Source organism: Phyllobates terribilis, unplaced genomic scaffold (genome assembly GCF_046119375.1).
Source record: "Phyllobates terribilis strain yellow unplaced genomic scaffold, ASM4611937v1 Scaffold_5__5_contigs__length_657084704, whole genome shotgun sequence".
In the NCBI taxonomy this organism is placed as follows: Eukaryota; Metazoa; Chordata; class Amphibia; order Anura; family Dendrobatidae; genus Phyllobates; species Phyllobates terribilis.
Window position 1 is genome coordinate 349,168,312 of NW_027362765.1, and position 15,451 is coordinate 349,183,762.

Below are 15,451 nucleotides of genomic sequence, written 5' to 3' on the forward strand. Positions count from 1 at the left end.
CTAGACCCCTACCCCAAGCTTTTTAAGAGAATCATATATGGCGTGCCAGGAGACTCTATGGAATGCTTTCTCAGCATCCAACGAGAGTATCTAATTACAAATTTTTAACTGCATCTAGCCCAGGAAATACTTTGTGCCTAGTAGCAGTGTCTGCCAGTGAGCGGATTATCCCGGCTGTTAAGCAAGCTACACCACCTGTAGTTTAGACACTTAATTTTTTCAAAGGAAATGCTTCGGGACCACGGGATACTCAGTGAAGAGCATCAGGAGGCACCCCAAGGCATAGGGGCTGGGACTGGCACTAGGATGCCTTGCGGTGGACAGCCGAGCTCGATCCTTATAAAAGCTTTTTAACTGCAGCAGCTTTAGTGGACGCTACTGGAGCTGGAATTACGCGGCTGCTGGCATGAGACTTGCCCTCCAATAGATCCTTGTAAATGGATTTAAAGTGTATTCATTCAAATTAGAGAGACAATTTAAATTAAAAAGCTTAGAGCTGCCTCCACCACAGGGGGGCTCTCTCGACCCACCAGCGGACAGGCACCAGTATTGGGAGAGGGGGGCTAGCCGTCAGGGTCCACCGCAGCTCTGGCACAAACCCGGCGACACGGAGGTGGCACGGGCAGGAGCGGACTGAACGTGTCGGCTTCTCACTTTTTGGATTTTAGAAGGGCATGACATGCCTATATCTGTGTCTCCCCCTCCTTTTACTCCTCCACCTCTTTTCTTTTCGCATGACTATATGTACTTGTCACTTTTCCATGTGTTAGTTATGTCTTCTGAGCAGTTTGTCAGCTTTTGGACACCTTTGAAGGTGTTTTCTATGTGTTTCTATGTGTTTTTGTTTGCCTGCCATTGGTTTTAACGGTGTTCGAAGGTGTTCGACGAACAGTTCGACGAACAGTTCGGCGAACACACGGGTGTTCGACGAATCGAACCGAACTCGAACACTACGGGGGTGGCTCAACACTACTGGTGAGCTAAAGGGGTGAGGAGGTTTAAAAAGCCAAAGCGGCCAATGGAATGTGAGGGTGTGTGAGACATCGGCCAATCAGTGCGGGGAGGGTGTGGTGTGACGCATGTCCGTCACCGCCGCATCCACGGCAACCGCGTTATGTGATCCCCGACAACATGGTCACGTGGTGACCGCGCGTCACAGAGCATATAGAGATACGGCCAGCGAGGAAGCGACGGCAGGCAGTGAGGACATGCGTACAGGCCGCCCCACATCTATGGACACAGAAGGTAACCAGTCATAGTGGAGAATGGGAGTTCCTGTCTGACAACCTGACATAGTTCTATTGCTATGCTATGCTGTAAAGAGCAGAATCAAAACCATAGACATACAATGTAATTAGCTGGAAAAGAATGGACATTGCATGGCAATATTGGATCGATGATAAAAATAAATAATGTAATTATAACATAAAATTACAATATAACCCCAAGGACGGATCACAAAAATCAAAGAATCGATTGGCGCCCATCAGTCCCATATATAGCCAATGTACAAGAGTCTAGACATCTGGAATATACCCCCATTATTGTGAGGAAGCAGAATTAAACACGTCAAGCAGAAAATACGATATAAAAAGGAAATGTCCATTATGTCTGAAAAGACTTAAATATTAAGATGTAAGATTATACTACAAGACCAGGATAGTAATCATTCATATAGTGAAAGCAGTAAAAAGTGATAATAATAATAATAATAATAGATGCAGTGAAAGATCACATGCCCGAAGAATCACACAGCATCATATGGCGAAAAAGCTGGTAGCCATATCTATAGAAGAGAAGAACATCTCCAATGTGTATCTATACATAAGCATCAACACGCCTGTCTAATGGCATCCACACTCCAGTACAGGTAGAGCTTCACATGACGTCCATGAAGAATGGGGGAAGGGTTACTTCAGCAGAAGGAAACTAAAACCGAGAGAACAAAGGTTAATGAAAAAAAAACCAAAACAGCACATAAAATCACATATAAATTGGTAAAAGGGCAATCAGAGAAATGGCACATGGCTGATATTCTCGTTCAGGCCTGATGGATGTAGGGTCTTGAGTACCCAGATCCATCGGCTCTCCTTTTGGGCCAACCTTTGACTTACACTGCCCCCCCTAATATTGCTGGTGATTAGGTCTATGCCACCGACTTTAAAGTTTGATGTGTCGCATCCAGTTTAAAGTGTTTCGGTAATGTTTTTAATAGAGAGGTGTCGGTCTCAGCCGCCGCAGCGTCAATGCCCGGTACGTGTTCACGTTCTCTTATTTTCAGTTGTCTTGTGGTAAGTCCAATGTGGATTTTTGGACCTGGGCACGTTGCACAATACACAAAGCGTATGCTGCTGTTGTCCTTGGCTGGTTTGACCGTGTATAGCGAGTCATGGCGCTTGGTGTGTTTAGCATGATGGAAGGCGCTCTCTAAAGCTCGGCGACTAGAACCTCTGTCTCTGAATCTAGTTATAAGGTTTTGTGACTGTCAGGAATTCAGTTTCAGATGAACCGAATCGTCTTAATCGTAAGAATTGCCCTATGGGGACAGCATTAATCATATGCCTGGGATGTGCCGATGACGCGTGTAAGAGAGAATTCACCGCAGAAGGTTTGCGGTAGACCGTAGTCTGGAGCGCATCACTCTCATCCCGCGTGACTCTCATCCCTCTCATCCCGCGTGACTCTCATCCCTCTCATCCCGCGTGACTCTCATCCCTCTCATCCCGCGTGACTCTCACCCCTCTCATCCCGCGTGACTCTCACCCCTCTCATCCCGCGTGACTCTCACCCCTCTCATCCCGCGTGACTCTCACCCCTCTCATCCCGCGTGACTCTCACCCCTCTCATCCCGCGTGACTCTCACCCCTCTCATCCCGCGTGACTCTCACCCCTCTCATCCCGCGTGACTCTCACCCCTCTCATCCCGCGTGACTCTCACCCCTCTCATCCCGCGTGACTCTCACCCCTCTCATCCCGCGTGACTCTCACCCCTCTCATCCCGCGTGACTCTCACCCCTCTCATCCCGCGTGACTCTCACCCCTCTCATCCCGCGTGACTCTCATCCCTCTCATCCCGCGTGACTCTCATCCCTCTCATCCCGCGTGACTCTCATCCCTCTCATCCCGCGTGACTCTCATCCCTCTCATCCCGCGTGACTCTCACCCCTCTCATCCCGCGTGACTCTCACCCCTCTCATCCCGCGTGACTCTCACCCCTCTCATCCCGCGTGACTCTCACCCCTCTCATCCCGCGTGACTCTCACCCCTCTCATCCCGCGTGACTCTCACCACTCTCATCCCGCGTGACTCTCACCACTCTCATCCCGCGTGACTCTCACCACTCTCATCCCGCGTGACTCTCACCACTCTCATCCCGCGTGACTCTCACCACTCTCATCCCGCGTGACTCTCACCACTCTCATCCCGCGTGACTCTCACCACTCTCATCCCGCATGACTCTCATCACTCTCATCCCGCATGACTCTCACATCGAGGAACTCAATGCTTGAGGGATTGGCCTGACGGCTCAAATGAATGTCATCATTGAGTTCCCCCATGAAAGATTTCAAAGTTTCTAGGGAGCCCTGCCAGATCAAAAAGATGTCATTGATGTACCGCGTCCAAGCACACACACAGGTATACACACACACACACACACACAGGCATATACACACACAGGTATACACACACACACACACACAGGCATATACACACACAGGTATACACACACACACAGGCATATACACACACAGTATATACACACACACACACACACACACACAGGCATATACACACACACACAGGCATATACACACAGGTATATGACGCGCCCCCTGGGCCAGTGTTGTTTAGGGGATACCCGGAGCCGGATCAGATGGGGGTTGTAGTCTCCGAGTGGCGGCGACCCGGTCCGTGCCCAGGGTGTCAAGCTCAGTGTGTGGCAGTCTTTACAGATGTTATTAGTGTTCTTTAGTGTCGACTACGCCACCCGTTGATTTGCGGTCAAAAGGCCGCCGCTGCAGCAGGGTCCGCTGAGGCTGGTGGTATGTGTGCAGCTGTGATAGTATAACCCCCAACGGGAGGGGTATAGCCTCAGGGGGTCAGGTGTAGAGGATGGTGGTAGTGGTGGTGCAGTGTGGATGGTAAGAAGACTCAGAGTCGGGCTGTGCAGTTCAGGGTTTTTACTTACTGCTGTTCTGTTGGTCACTCTGGCCTTGAGTGACCGCCCGAGCCGTGCTGCGTCCACCAGGTCCTGGACTCGGCCAACCCCCAAGCAATTCTGGAGCGTGGTCCTGAGCTCCCTTTCTGACTGTCCTCTCTACTGGCCTTTCTCACCAGGGGTCCACTTATATCCGGCTCCCTCGGGCCTCTTGGTGGGTGCACCTCTTCGGGGTTCCCTGACCCTATACCTGGTGTGCCTTCTTAGTGGACTTGGTGAGGGGCTGCTCCACATGTAATGTCGCAGCCTCCGGTTCTTAGCTGAGGGTTGTTTCGTTTCTCTCCTCCACTAATTTGGGATCCGGTTCCCTTGCGTGCCAACCCTTCACCCTTCTGGTTTAATTCTGGGTTCTTGGGGTTCCTTCTTCTCCCCCTCTGGGTCCTTCTCTTCTCCTCTCTCTCTTTTCTCTGCAGGCGCTCCTGGACCTCTCTCAGGACTGGCTGACTCTCTACAGAAGACTGACTGACTGACCCTGATCTAAGATGGTTCCCACCTTATATACTCCCTCTATGTGTGAGCTCAGGTGACCAGCACCCAATGAGCTCCTAGCCTTACCCAGACTGCTCCCCCTATCTGCCCCTACACTACTGGGATGCTCCACCCCCCTCCCACTCCAGCCAGGGACAGACACTGTCGTACCTGCACATATTCCTAGTGGGAGTACCATCGGTCTGTCCCTCGGAAATGGGATGTATGTAGTGCATGCAGCTAACTGAGCTCAGTTCCACACCCCATCCTTACCCGGGAGTGGAATATCACACCTCTGGCTTGAGGTGCAATACCCCTGTAGCAGCCGAATCCTCAGGGTGCTACATTCCCCCTGGTAAATCACAGCACGTCCTCGGGCTGTAAGAGAACAAAACATCCATAAACATACAGTTTTTTTTTTTCAAAACATCATAAACATATAAAACATTATATATATTATCAGCAAAAACTTTTATATAAAACTTTCTTGTTCCTCCGGCCACGGTGCGACTTGTGACCGGGTAAAGTGCGACAGTCTCTTGTAGAAGAAAAACAGTTTCCTATAAAACCAGTAGGGGGCGCCTTAAAAAGCGCAACTATATACAATGGAAGGTATGGCCGCTCTCAGTCCTCGGCCAGGTATTAGGAAAGGAATGACCGCTCTCAGTCCTCGGTCAGTGGGAATAGGGACACACGGGTTTCAGTTCAATTTGCTGGTCCCAACGGGGACTATATTTTAACTAGCAGCAGTAACAGTTCTTATACCCTGACGGGTAACTATTTACAGTCTCTTTACCGTACTTTAACGACGGCGTCCTCCTGCTCCTTCTTCAGACCCGTCCGGGTCCTCTTGCTCCTCCTCACACCGCAGCTCCTCCTCCGTCAGGCGATGCACATGGAGGGCGTAGGGTCCTTTGGCACACTTGTGCCGGGTGAATGTGACCTCGTCCCCTACATATAGGTCACGACCTCTGTGTCCCTCCGGCAGATGGCTTTCTACGTCTCTGCGGGTGACAAAGACGTCGCCGGGGGTGTGATGATCCCTGATGAAACCCCAACCGTGCTGCAGTTGGAATTTAATTACAGTCCCGGTGGCACGGGGACCGTGGGCTGCACGGGGGTTCCTCCTGGTCCGGCTCTTCTGCTCTGCGCTCTGGATTTGCAGCCGCTGCTCACGGACCCGCCTCTCTCTCCTCTCCCGGTCGAAGACCTCTAACTGCTGCCGGCAGCACTCCGCACGCTCAGCTGCGGCCGTCCGCGTTTCTTGGGTGAATCCCATGAGGTCTCCTCCGGTGGGGTCCCACTCGAACTGCGCTTCTTCCAGCGGGAGCGGGGTGATCTTAACGGGCTTCGGAACCGGAATCAGGGGCTCATCTAGGGGTCTTTCTTTCCGGAGTCGGGGATGGTGGTACTCCGGTGGCCACACAAAGGGCTGCCCATACGGGCACGTGTGCTGGGCAAACAAGTCTTCACCCAGGTGTGGCACTCTAGATGTTGAGGGCGCGGTGGTGGAAGCGGCGCCCGGATTGACCAGGCCTTGCGACCAGGCCTGGGGCACCCTAAAGGTAAAGGGCACCGTGAAGACGGCGGCGCCCGGGTGTTCCTGGCCTTGCGACCAGGCCGGTGTCTCGGCAGAGGTAGAGGGCGCTGTTGGTACTGCGGCGCCCGGGGGCACTCGGCCCTGCGACCAGGCCGATGGTATTTCCTGCTTCGCCGCGCTCAGGGTTGAGGCGCGTGACGTCACAGGGGTCGCGGCCGCCGCTTCTGCTTGAGGCCTAGTCTGGCACGGTGACGATGCAGCGACGGGCACGGCAGGGGGAATTTCGGGCTCTGCGACGGGGAGCTGGGACAGGTACACGGTTTCTCGGCTCGGGGTAGAGACGTCCCCTTTACCTGCCTCCGTCCGTTCAGCTCCCTTCTCGGCGCCGTCTCCTGCCTTCATTCCTCCTGCGCCATCCTCAGAGGCGGTCTGTCTCCTCGTCTCGGGTGGCGTGCTCCGCTGACAGGTTCCGGTCTGCTGGGCCATCTCACGGCTCCACTCCGTCAGCGTGTCTTGCTGGACCTGGGCCATCCTCCATGCGAGGCCCTCCAGCGCGGTCTGTGCACACTCCCGGTCTCGGGGGAGCTGTGCTAGGATCTCCACCAGTCCTAGTGGGGTTGTCGCTTGCAGCAGGCTCCTGACCACTGGGTCGGTGCTGCCTGTCTCTCCCTCCATCTCCGGGTACGCTTTCTCTGGACTCCTCTCCAGACATCTTGTCTCCGGGTGCGCTCTCTCCAGACTCCTCCAGGCTGCACCCATCTTCGTTCTTTTGTTCTGTCTCCGCCCACATTGAGGGTGGTCCCGGGGCAACTTAGTGATTGTCAGTTCCAGGGGCAGTTCTCTCACGCTGATGGACACTTCCAGCATCACAGTCTCTGTTGGTGGGCGCGGTTTCCGCTTTTGGCGCCATTCTTCGACCTGGCCCACGATGGGAGGTGGCCTTTTGCCACCCTCTGGCACGCCCATAATGGCGTCCGCTCTTCCAAGGCGGGAAATCTTTGGAAATGGCGGGAATCGTCTCCCAGTGGCGGGAAACTCCATGGATGGCGGGAAAAAGCTGCAAATGGCGGACAACCGGCGGGAAACGACCTGTGATGGGGTCCGTTGGCGGGGACCCTCCGGAACCGGCGGGAGACTTCTTTTTGAGGTAACGGTGAACTTTTCTTCAGGCACGCAGTACCCGGTTGTTGGGGGCACGTTATCCTGCCGACTACGCCAAAGTTGACGCGCCCCCTGGGCCAGTGTTGTTTAGGGGATACCCGGAGCCGGATCAGATGGGGGTTGTAGTCTCCGAGTGGCGGCGACCCGGTCCGTGCCCAGGGTGTCAAGCTCAGTGTGTGGCAGTCTTTACAGATGTTATTAGTGTTCTTTAGTGTCGACTACGCCACCCGTTGATTTGCGGTCAAAAGGCCGCCGCTGCAGCAGGGTCCGCTGAGGCTGGTGGTATGTGTGCAGCTGTGATAGTATAACCCCCAACGGGAGGGGTATAGCCTCAGGGGGTCAGGTGTAGAGGATGGTGGTAGTGGTGGTGCAGTGTGGATGGTAAGAAGACTCAGAGTCGGGCTGTGCAGTTCAGGGTTTTTACTTACTGCTGTTCTGTTGGTCACTCTGGCCTTGAGTGACCGCCCGAGCCGTGCTGCGTCCACCAGGTCCTGGACTCGGCCAACCCCCAAGCAATTCTGGAGCGTGGTCCTGAGCTCCCTTTCTGACTGTCCTCTCTACTGGCCTTTCTCACCAGGGGTCCACTTATATCCGGCTCCCTCGGGCCTCTTGGTGGGTGCACCTCTTCGGGGTTCCCTGACCCTATACCTGGTGTGCCTTCTTAGTGGACTTGGTGAGGGGCTGCTCCACATGTAATGTCGCAGCCTCCGGTTCTTAGCTGAGGGTTGTTTCTCTCCTCCACTAATTTGGGATCCGGTTCCCTTGCGTGCCAACCCTTCACCCTTCTGGTTTAATTCTGGGTTCTTGGGGTTCCTTCTTCTCCCCCTCTGGGTCCTTCTCTTCTCCTCTCTCTCTTTTCTCTGCAGGCGCTCCTGGACCTCTCTCAGGACTGGCTGACTCTCTACAGAAGACTGACTGACTGACCCTGATCTAAGATGGTTCCCACCTTATATACTCCCTCTATGTGTGAGCTCAGGTGACCAGCACCCAATGAGCTCCTAGCATTACCCAGACTGCTCCCCCTATCTGCCCCCACACTACTGGGATGCTCCACCCCCCTCCCACTCCAGCCAGGGACAGACACTGTCGTACCTGCACATTTCTCTAGTGGGAGTACCATCGGTCTGTCCCTCGGAAATGGGATGTATGTAGTGTATGCAGCTATCTGAGCTCAGTTCCACACTCCATCCTTACCCGGGAGTGGAATACCACACCTCTGGCTTGAGGTGCAATACCCCTGTAGCAGCCGAATCCTCAGGGTGCTACATATACACACACACACACACACAGGTATACACACACACACACACACACACACACACACATACACACAGGCATATACACACACAGGTATACACACACACACACAGGCATATACACACACTATATACACACACACACACACACAGGCATATACACACACACAGGCATATACACACAGGTATACACACACACACACACAGGCATATACACACAGGCATATACACACACACACACAGGCATATACACACACAGGTATACACACACACACAGGCATATACACACACAGGTATACACACACACAACACACAGGCATATACACACACAGTATATACACACACACACAGGCATATACACACACACACAGGCATATACACACAGGTATACACACACACACACACACACAGGTATACACACACAGGCATATACACACACAGGTATACACACACACAGGCATATACACACACACACACAGGCATATACACACACACACACAGGCATATACACACACAGGTTTACACACACACACACACACACACAGGCATATACACACACAGTATATATACACACACACACACAGGCATATACACACACACACAGGCATATACACACAGGTATACACACACACACACACAGGCATATACACACAGGCATATACACACACACACAGGCATATACACACACACAGGCATATACACACAGGTATACACACACACACAGGCATATACACACACACACAGGCATATACACACAGGTATACACACACAGGCATATACACACACACACAGGCATATACACACAGGTATACACACACACACACACACACAGGCATATACACACAGGCATATACACACACACACAGGCATATACACACAGGCATATACACACACACACAGGCATATACACACACAGGTATACACACACACAGGCATATACACACACAGTATATACACACACACACACAGGCATATACACACACACACAGGCATATACACACACACACAGGCATATACACACAGGTATACACACACACACACACAGGCATATACACACAGGCATATACACACACACACAGGCATATACACACAGGCATATACACACAGGCATATACACACTATACACACAGGCATATATACACACACACACACACGCATATACACACACAGGCATATATACACACACACAGGCATATACACACACACGCATGCAGGCATATACAGACAGGCATATACACACTATACACACAGGCATATACAAACTGTACACACACAGGCATATACACACAGGCATATACACACTATACACACAGGCATATATACACACACACACATACGCATATACACACACAGGCATATATACACACACACAGGCATATACACACACACACATGCAGGCATATACACACGCAGGCATATACACACATGCAGGCAGCATATACATAAAAATTCATACAAACACACACTAATATTACACTACCTGTGCAGTACAGACGCGCTCCTAATGTGGGAGACTGCAGTGCAGGGCGCGCGGTGACGTCACTTTTAGCAGACGTGCTTCCCTGTCTGCTGAGTGTGACGCTGCAGTGCGGCCCCTGCTCTCCTGCTCCCAGGCCCCTCCCGCTACTGTCCTGGGCATCGCGGCGGTGAGAGTGCGTGTGCGCGCCCTTAAAGGGCCCGTGACCACTTTTTTTTTTAAATTCTTCTCTGCAGGGGGCCCGGGGCCTACCGGGAAATTTCCCGACACCCCGCCAGGCCAGTCCGAGCCTGTGTACAGCTGGTATAACCCGGGCATCTCCTGTATATAATTATATATATACTGCTGGTATAACCTGGGCATCTCCTGTATATAATTATATATATACAGCCGGTATAACCTGGGCATCTCCTGTATATAATTATATATATACTGCTGGTATAACCTGGGCATCTCCTGTATATAATTATATATATACAGCCGGTATAACCTGGGCATCTCCTGTATATAATTATATATGTACAGCTGGTATAACCTGGGCATCTCCTGTATATAATTATATATGTACAGCTGGTATAACCTGGGCATCTCCTGTATATAATTATATATGTACAGCTGGTATAACCTGGGCATCTTCTGTATATAATTATATATGTACAGCTGGTATAACCTGGGCATCTCCTGTATATAATGGGTTTTTAGGGTTCGCTTGAAACTGTGGGTATTTTGAATTAATTGCACTGTCCTGGGTAGTGCATTCCAAAGAACTGGCGCAGCACGTGAGAAATCTTGGAGACGGGAGTGGGAGGTTCGGATTATGGAGGATTTTAGTTTTAAGTCACTGGCAGAACGGAGGGCACGGGTAGGGTGGTAGACTGAGACAAGGGAGGAGATGTAGAGTGGTACTGAAGCATGGAGCGCTTTGTGGGTAAGCGTGATAAGTTTAAAACGAACTCTATATTGGATGGGCAACCAATGCAATGACTGGCACAGGGAAGAGGCATCGGTGTAGCGGTTGGCGAGGAATATGATCCTGGCTGCTGCGTTAAGGACGGATTGGAGAGGGGAGAGTTTAGTAAGAGGGAGACCGATTAGTAGAGCGTTGCAGCAGTCCAGACGAGAATGAATAAGAGCGATCGTAAGAGTTTTTGCCGAGTCAAAGGTGAGAAAAGTCCTGATTCTTGAGATGTTTTTGAGGTGTAGATGACATGAGCGAGCGAGTGATTTGATGTGAGGAGTGAAGGAAAGATCTGAATCAAAAATGACCCCAAGACAGCGGGCTTGTAGCTGGGGAGTAATGGTGGAGCCACACACGGAGATGGCAATATCGGGCACAGGTAGATTAATGGAGGGAGGAAAGACGAGGAGTTCAGTTTTTGACAGATTCAGTTTTAGGTAGAGGGAGGACATAATGTTAGACACAGCAGAAAGACAATCACTGGTCTTTTGTAGTAATGCAGGGGTGATGTCCGGAGCAGAGGTGTATAATTGGGTGTCATCAGCATAGAGATGGTACTGAAAACCGAATCTACTGATTGTTTGTGCAATAGGAGCGGTGTATAAGGAGAAAAGAAGGGGGCCTAGGACTGATCCTTGAGGGACCCCGACAGTAAGAGGAAGTAGGGAGGAGGAGGAGCCGGCAAAAGACACAGAGAAGGAGCGGTCAGAGAGATAAGAGGAGAACCAGGAGAGAACAGTGTCCTTGAGGCCAATAGTGCGGAGCATAGTGAGGAGGAGCTGGTGATCCACAGTGTCAAATGCTGCAGAGAGATCCAGGAGATCAGCAGAGAGATCCAGGAGATCAGCAGAGAGATCCAGGAGATCAGCGGTGAGTAGTGACCATTAGATTTAGCTGTTAGTAGATCATTAGAGACTTTAGTGAGGGCAGTTTCAGTAGAATGTAAAGAGCGGAAACCAGATTGTAAAGGGTCAAGAAGAGAGTTATCTGAGAGATAGCGGATTAGACGGGAGTGGACCAAGCGTTCCAGGAGTTTAGAGATAAAGGGAAGATTGGAAACAGGTCTGTAGTTGGCCGTGCTGTTCTGGTCGAGGGATGTTTTTTTTAAGTAATGGTTGTATGCTGGCGTGTTTAAAAGAAGAGGGAAAGATACCAGATGAGAGGGAAAGGTTGAATATTTTAGTTAGGTGAGTGGTGACAGCTGGAGCAAGGGACTGAAGGAGATGTGAGGGAATAGGGTCACTGGTGCAGGTGGTAGGGCGAGAAGATGCAAGGAGCCTGATCACTTCATCTTCCGTGACTGGTTCGAAGTCAGAAAGTGAGCAAGACACAATGTGGCGGGGGAGAGCATGCATAACATTTGGTGATTGGGAGAAAATTTCTTTGAAATAATTGACCAGATCGTCAGCGCTGAGGTCGGTGGTCGGCGCTTGTGTTGTTTGATTGAGGAGAGAATGAAACGTGTCAAAGAGTCGTTTAGGATTATTGGAAAGTGAGATGATGAGGTTGTTAAAGTAGGTTTGTTTGGGGAGGTGAAGCGCAGAGTTATAGGTTATCAGCATAAATTTATAGTGGAGGAAATCTTCGGGCAGATTGGATTTTCTCCACAGCCGTTCGGGGCACCTGGAGAACCGCTGGAGAAGACGTGTTTGAGGCGTGTGCCAGGGTTGTCGCCGTCTATGCCGAATTGTTCTTTGTGTAGGAGGTGCAGCTTCATCCGGGGCGCATAGCGTTATTTCATTATAATGCTTCAATGCAGAGTCGGGACATGAGAGGGAGGAGATTGGGGCCAATGATGATTGCAACCTTTTTATAAATTTCTGGGTGTTAATGGCGCGTATGTTTCTATAAGTGTGGACGGTGGGGGGGTCTTGAGTAGAATCACAGTTCTTGACAGAGAATGAAAGAAGATTATGGTCAGAGAGTGGAAGGGGAGAGTTAGTAAAGTCATGTACTGAGCTAAGCCGTGAGAAGATCAGGTCCAATGTGTTCCCGGCCTCATGTGTAGGAGAATTAGCAAGCTGTGAAAGGCCGAAGGAGGAGGTTAGTGATAAAAGATGCGTGGCAGATGGGGAAAGAGGATCGCCAATTGGGATGTTAAAGTCTCCCATGATTATCGTGAGGATGTCACAGGATAGAAAATTTGGAAACCAGGCAGCAAAGTGATCCAGAAACTGATGGGAGGGACCTGGAGGGCGATAGACAACCGCCACTTGCAGGGAGAAGGGCCGGTAGAGTCTGACTGTGTGGGCCTCAAAAGACGGGAAGATAAGGGAGGGTACTGGGGGGATAACCTGAAAAGTACATTTTGTTGAAAGAAGCAGACCAACACCTCCACCTGATCTGTTGTCAGGTCTCGGAGTATGAGAGAAGTGTAGGCCACCATAGGAGAGAGCTGCAGCGGCGGTGGTGTCCGACTGCGGGATCCAGGTATCAGTGAGAGCTAGAAGGTTAAGGGAATTAGAGAGGAAAAAGTCATGGATGTAGGAGAGTTTATTACAAGCTGAGCGCACAGTAGAATGAGACAGAAGATATGCAGGGAATATTAATGAGATTAGCAGGGTTTCTGAATGTAACAGGGAAAGAGTTAGTGTTATTATTACTGGAGGGTCCTGGATTGGGAGAAATATCACCTGCGACTAAGAGAAGGAAGATACAGAGAGTGAGCAGATGATTGAGTGATTTGTGAGAGCGTTTCCTGTGTTGTATGGTAGGAATGAATGGATCTGCGTGGTATAACATTGTGAAGAGAGCATGACAGCTGTACATAGGAGAAGAGAGGAGAGAGGGGTTAATATGGATGAACTGTGCAGAATTGGGGGGAGAACGGTGAATGTGGATGATTGTAGCAGCCAGAATATAAATGGCACAGATACAAATGGTGAATACTGTTTGCCCAAAAGATGACCTGGAAGCAAGTTTGTTTAATTGTCCTGCCCTGTCCAACTGCCATTTTCTAACTGCTGCGGCACTTTGATAAATTATTGGTAAATTGGTAATTATTTGGTAAATAAATGGTATTCCTGGGCATCCTCCCGACTGAGGTCGAAGCAGGCCTTCTGGGCTTCGCTGACCAAAAACGGAGTCACCACTTCCGCCCACTGGCCGGCTGGTAGGTTTTCCCGCTCTGCTGTGCGTTCGTAGATGGTCAGGAAGGCTTCCACGTCGTCCTCCGGTCCCATCTTCCTCAACGCTGAGCGAACCTTATCCTGGGCCTCTCGACATTCCGGAATCGGTGTGGTGGTCGTTTCCCGCAGGGCAGCAATCTGTTGCAGCATCAGTTCTTTTGTTTTTTGCTGCTGCTGATGATTGTGCTGCTGTTCCCGCTCCTGCTGTTGCCGCTGAGACTGCAGATGCTGCTGGGTAAGTACCAGCTGCTTTAACAGCTCCTCCATTTTGTCCACGGGGTGGGGCTGAAAGATGACCGGCCGGATTGTGGTCATGCAGCTGCCGGTGGGGTATGCTTCAGGCACAATGCCTGCTTTCTCCACCAAGCTGTAAGGAGGCAGTGTTCACACCGTGCAGTAACTGAGGCAGTGACCCAAGCAAGTCCAACATCAACAGCTTTATTCAGCAACTCACGGGTAAACAGAAAAGTCCTCCTGTTCGCAGCCGGGTTAACAAGAGTCCTTAAACAATGGTTGCCGCTCAGAGCCTGACGGGTGCAGAGGCTTCCCAGGCGGGGGTTCAGCTACACACAGGCCGCCGAGCTTCCCTGCTGTGCTCCTAGCAGGTCCCAACACTGAACAACACTAATCCTTACTGCAGGGTTTAAAGGAGCTGTGGCAAGAGCCACTGGAAAACCCGGGGTGGAGGGAGGAGGCCGCCCCACTGCCTTCCTGTAGCCTCCTCCAAGAAATGAAGGCCCTGCCGGGTTTTACTAATCTGCCTTAGCCAGGTAGTCTGACCAGGTCAATGCTCACCTTCATTCCTGCATTGCAGCCGCAGCTGTGTGTGTGACCACAATGCACTCCAATGGGTTTAATAGGTCTCTGTACACATTCTGGGGGATATATACCGCCCCTCGTATACGATCCTGGTCACTGCCTCACACTGAGTACAGATAATGTAGGAGATGTCACCTGCAGTCCTATGTAACACCACAGATAGCACAGTGATAACTCTCTGAGTACAGATAATGTAGTAGATGTCACCTGCAGTCCTATGTAACACCACAGATAACACAGTGATAACTCTCTGAGTACAGATAATGTAGTAGATGTCACCTGCAGTCCTATGTAACACCACAGATAACACAGTGATAACTCTCTGAGTACAGATAATGTAGTAGATGTCACCTGCAGTCCTATGTAACACCACAGATAACACAGTGATAACTCTCTGAGTACAGATAATGTAGTAGATGGCACCT

At 50.9% G+C, this 15,451-nt stretch overlaps 1 protein-coding gene across 2 annotated transcripts in view; it reads right to left on the reverse strand.

Annotated features, from left to right (window-relative positions):
- Positions 1-1,388: 1,388 nt before the first annotated feature.
- The window catches only part of LOC141273166 (pancreatic lipase-related protein 2-like), a 122,826-nt gene continuing 108,763 nt past the window's right edge, over positions 1,389-15,451 (reverse strand). For both annotated transcript variants that reach the window (XM_073684619.1, XM_073684618.1), the window contains one exon: positions 1,389-1,929. The gene's annotated coding sequence lies outside the window, so the exon portion shown is untranslated. The remainder of the gene's footprint in view (positions 1,930-15,451) is intronic.